Source organism: Diceros bicornis, chromosome X, assembly GCF_020826845.1.
Source record: "Diceros bicornis minor isolate mBicDic1 chromosome X, mDicBic1.mat.cur, whole genome shotgun sequence".
Lineage (NCBI taxonomy): Eukaryota > Metazoa > Chordata > Mammalia > Perissodactyla > Rhinocerotidae > Diceros > Diceros bicornis.
Window position 1 is genome coordinate 118,950,124 of NC_080781.1, and position 6,000 is coordinate 118,956,123.

The following is a 6,000-nucleotide window of genomic DNA, read 5'->3' on the forward strand; positions in this document are numbered from 1 at the left end:
AATGTTATAAGCCAATGTTACCTCAACAACAACAAAAAAAAAATAAAGAGAAAAAAAGCCCTCAAGCTTCTAGAAAATCACTCTCTTGGTTCTGTTGACTAACTGGCCCTGTGTTCTTTTTTTTTTTTTTTTCAAGACTGCCATTAAGTAAGGATTTACTCCAGTATAGCCTTTTTTGGCAATTGTTTTTTTGAGATAAATTCACATAAAAATTCACCATTTTAGAGTGTACCATACAGTGGTTTCTAATATATTTGCAATATTGTGTAATCATCACCACTATCTAATTCCAGGACATTTCCATCAACACAAAAAAGAAACTCTAGACTTATTAATAGCCACTCCCAAATGCCTCCTACCTACATCCCCCGGCAATGTTTGATCAACATCGTGTCATACAGATCTGCTTGTTATGGATGTCGAACATAAATGGAATCATACAATACGCAAGCTTTTTGTGTCTGGCTTCTTTCACTTAGGTTAATGTTTTTGAGGTATGTTCATCCGTGTGGTGGCATGTATCAGTACTTCATTCCTTTTTCATGGCTGCATATGATTCCAATGTAATAGATATACCACTTTTGTTTATCCATTCTTCAGTTGGATTTGGGTTGTTTCCACTTTTTGGCTGTTACAAATAATGCAGCTATGAACATTGGTGTACAAGATTTTTTTAAAAATAGCTTTATTGAAACATACTTCATATACCATACAATTCACTCATTTAAAGTGTACAATTCAATGGTTTTTAGCATAATCACAGATATGCATGACCATCACCAAAGTCAATTTTAGAACATTTTCATTACCCCCAAAAGAAATCCCATACACATTGACTACTATTCCCCTACCCACCCACCCCCCAGCTACCCATGAGCCCTGGCCTACCACTAGTCTACTTTCTGTCACTATAGATTTCCCTGTTCTGGACGTTTCATATAAATGGAATCATATAATATGTCATCCTTTGTGACTGGCTCCTTTCCCTTAGCATAATATTTTCAAGGGTCACCCATGTGGTAGCATATATTTCATTCCTTTTTATGGCCAAATAATATTCCATTGCATGGATGTACCACATTTTGTTTGTCTATTTGTCAGTTGATGGGCATTTGGGTTGTCTCCACATTTTGGCTGTTATGAATACTGCTGCTATGAACATTCATATACACATTTCTTTGTGAAAATATGTTTTCCGTTCTCTTGGTGTACATCTAAGAGTGTAAATGCTGGGTCAGATGATAACTCTGTGATTAACTTTTTGATGAACTGCCAAAATTTTCTACTGTGGCTGCACCATTTTTCATTTCCACTAGGGTTTATTATGATTCCAGTTTCTGCACAACCTTGCCAACAGTTGCTCTCTTCTGTTTTTTTGTTCGTTTTTTTTTATTATAGCCATTCTAGTGGGTGTAAAGCCATCCTAGTGGGTATAAAGTGGTATCTCGTTTTGGTTTTGATTTGCAATCCCCCTATGCATGTTGAGCATCCTTTCACGTGCTTATTGGTCATTTGTATATCTTCTCTGCATGAATGTCTGTTTAAATCATTTGCTCATTTTCTACTTGGGCTGTTTATCTTTTTGTTGTTGAGTTGTTAGAGTTCTTTCAAGATTCTGGATACTAGATTGTTATAGATATATGGTTGGCAAATATTTTCTCCCATTCTGTGGGTTATCTTTTCACTTACTTGATAGTGTCCTCTGATGCAAAAAAGTTTAATTTTGAAGAAATCCAGTTTATCTTTTTTTCCCTGTTGTTCATGCTTTAGGTATCATATCTAAGAAACTGTTGCCTAATACAAGGTCACTTATATTTACCTATGTTCTTCTTCTAAGAGTTTTATAGTTTTAGGTTTTACATTTAAGTTTTTGATCCATTTTGAGTTGATTTTTGTATAGTGTGTGACATAGGGAGCCAACTTCATTCTTTTGCATGTGGCTATCCAGTTGTTCCAGCACTATTCTCTGAAAATACTATTCTTTCCCCATTTAATGGTCTTGGCATTCTTGTCAAAATCAGTTGACTGTAAATATATAGATTTATTTCTGGGATCCTAATTCTAGTCCATTGATCTATATGTCTGTCCTTATGCCAGTACTACACTGTCTTGATTACTGTAGCTTTGTCCTAAATTTTGAAATCAGGAAGTGTGAATCCTCCAACTGGTCTTCTTTATCAATATTGTTTTGTCTCTTTAAGATCTCTTGTATTTCCATATGAATTTTAGGGTCCATTTATGAAAAAAAAAAGTTGGAACTTTGATAACATTGCATTTAATTTGTAGATCAATTTGGGTAGTATTGCCATCTTAACAATGTTAAGTCTTCTAATGCATAAAACCAGAATGTCTTCCCATTTATTTAGGTCATATTGAGGATTTTTTGAGTCTGTATTCATAGAGATATCAGTCTGTGGTTTCTTTTTCTTTTTCTTGTTTTTTTCTTTTCTTGTGATGTCTTTGTCTAGTCTCGGTATTAGGGTAATACTGGCCTCATAGAATAAGCTAGGAAGCATCTCATCCTCTTCTATTTTCTGGAAGCATTTGTGAAGCATTGATATTAATTCTTCTTTAAACTTTTGGTAGAATTCAACAGTTAGTCCATTTGGTCCTGGGCTTTTCTGTGTGGGAAATTTTAGATTACTAAATCAACTTCTTTACTTGCTATAGATCTATCCATATTTTCTATTTCTTCTTGCATTAGTTTCCATAGTTTGTGTCTTTCTATGAATTTGTGCATTTCATCCAGATTATCTAACTTGTTGGCATACAATTGTTCATAGTATTCCCTTATACTTCCAGATATGGTGGTAACTGAAATTTGAACTATGTTGTTTTGGACTGATGTTCTTTAAACCAAACTCTGGTAAGTGGAGTGTGTGCATATCAGAATCATGCAAAGGGAGAATGGATCCATTGTTCAGAGCTGGAGAGCAAAATCTAAATGGGTCTATGTTCTCTCTCTTCCATACCTCCTTCTACTTCCTACTTTCTAGTAATTTTATTTCTGCTAATGTTGCCTCCAGAGAGTGACAAGGGGAATATACACTGCAACCTAAATCAGTCAGTTTTGCTACTGATGGTTTTCATTAAAAATATTGGCAAAAATCGGAGGAGGTTTTACGATTATTGTCAGTCATATGTTTTTCATCTTGTTCTTATATTTTATAATCATAGAGCACTGAATTAGCATTGCTTTCATGATATTCTTCCATGAAGGCTTTTTATTATAATAAATACCCTGTTATTCAACATTCTATTAATCGTCATCATCTGTTGATTCATTCACACAATAAATATGGATCTGATACCAGGTGCTTGAAATATACTGTATCACTGAACAAAACTGGCAATGATCTTTGCTTCTGTGGTTCTTACATTTTATGTGACAGTAGGGGGGGTTGTGAGGGAATGCATAAGTCAATAATAATGAAGTCTACTACAATATTTAAGATAGCCTTGCCAAACTGTAAGGAGAAGCTTACAGATATTTAAGTGTACACTTAAAAAAATATCAATCTTGTCCAGATGATTAAAATTAGTATCATCAATGAGGCACAGATGGACATTTTGTACCTCCAGGTGTGATGCCCTGAGAAGGACACAAAAACCCAACATCACTTATGTATTCTGGCCAGATACGTATAACGTGAATCTAATCAGGAGACATATCAGACAAACCCAAAATGGTGAATGTTCTATAAAAAAAAAAAAAGATTGCATTATTCAAAAATGTCATTGTCGTAAAAGATAAAGAAAAGCTATAGGAATGTTCCAGATAAAAGGAGACTAAATTAAATGTAATACCTGATCTTAGACCAGAACATGTACTGGAGGGTAAATATTTTTAAAAGATATTATTGGATTAATTGACAAATGGGAATACATATGGTATATTATTATGTTATAACAATGCTAAATTTAATGAAGTTGGTAACTGTATGGTGGCTATGTAAGAGGATATTCTTAGTCTTAGGAAGTACATACTGAAGTATTCATGGGTGAAGGAAGTATATACTGAAGTATTTATGGATAAACTTACACTCAACTTATTCTCAAATGTTTCAGAAAAAATATTACATACATATGTATGTGTGTGTGTGTGTGTGTGTGTGTGTGTGTGTATACCTGTGTGTGTTGATAGATAGGTAGATAGATAGTGTCTTAGTCAGTTTGGGCTGCTATAAAAAATACCATAGACTGGGTGGCTTAAACAAAAAGCATTTGTTTCTCACAGTTCTGGAGGCTAGAACGTACAAGAACAAGGTGCTGGCAGATTCGGCTCTAGTGAGGGCCTGCTTCCTGGCTCATAAATGGCAGTTTTCTCTTTGTGTTCTCAAATGGCAAAAGGAACCTGAGAGCTCTCTGAGGTCTCTTTTTTAAAGGCACTAATCCCCTTGATGAGGGCTCCACCCTCATGAACTCATCATCTCTCAAAGGCTACATCACCTAATATCATCACTTTGAGGGGGTTAGGATTTCAACATATGAATTTTGGGGGGACACAAACATTCAGTCCATGATAGATAGATAGATAGATAGATAGATAGATAGATCAAAGCAAATGAGATAAATTACTGATAATAAGTGAATCTGGGTAAAGAATATAAAGGTATTCTTTGTACCATTTTTGCAACTTCTATGTAAGTTTGAAAGTATTTCCAAATAAAAAGTGGAAAAATGTGTGAGGTTAAGGCATAAGTTTTGTACCTAAAAGTTATTCTGAAATAACAATAATAAATTGATATTTGGTATTAAAATAAATTGATTACTGTGTCATTTTAGTATCTACCATAGCTTTATGTAGTTACTTTTTTCTATTTTTTATGCCTGTGCCTTATCAGTTTCAAAGTATCACATTTTTCAATAAAATTCAATAAGTATTGAATTTCCTAATACTAACAGTTGAATTATCCATAGTCAACTGAGTTCTCTGTTTTATAAGTCTACAATCAACTTTTCTAGAAAAATTCAAAACCTTTAGTTAATTTCACTTCAATTTGGTCAATAATGTTGGCCTTTAGTCTACATCTATGAAATGACTATATGATATATATGTATATGTATATATACACACACAAACATAATATACTCTTTGTTGATTGATGTTACACATCAAGAAGCTATTGTTTTGGAGTTTTAAATTGATTTCTTAATATATTTTTTTCTGGTTATTAAAGAAACACAGGTTCCTTATAGAAAATTTTGAGTGTATAGGAAAGTTTAAAGAAAGACAAAAATGCATAAAGCCACCACCAGAGGCAACCATTGGTTAAATTTTATTTCCTTCAATTCTTTTTTCTCTCTATTTTTACAGAATTAAGGTTAGATTGCATATACAAATTTGTATTCCGCCTTTTCCAGTTAGTTTTATAAGCATTTAAATGCTCATTTTTATCACAAATTTTCAGGCTCTTTATTGTCAAGAATTCTTAGTTTTCCCAAAAAACAATTATTCACATTTTTGTATCTGCAGCAAATGTCTTAGCCTGGGCTAAGAAAACAGAGTTCTATAAAAACAGAGCTCTAGAAACCAGAGTCTGAGAAAACTTGAGAACCAGCACTATATTGGGAGGTGCAATATCAGGACATTGAAAGTGTGGGGATAGAGATATGAGACAAATGAGGTAATGCTTAAGTGTTGATGCTTTATTTAATTTATTTACTACAATCAATGACTTTATTGAGTGCCTACTGCCTCAGTATCAGAGGTCTACTGAGAGTTTATATACAAATCACTTAATTTACAACCTCATGGATATCTTTACACCTTGCGTTGAGTTTGTCTACAGAAAAGTCCTTTCAAACTCAAATTACCCACTTTCGTCTATTAAGAAGAGCCAAGCGAACAGTTTTATTTCTATATAGGAGGGGCTTAACCGACACCATTAGTTGGAAGATGGTTTTAGAGTTTGCACTCTACATAAGGATGAGAAATGGTCAGTTGTCCATACCAATGGAAGGGGGTTGCTAACAGGCAGACTGGAGATTATGGAAAAA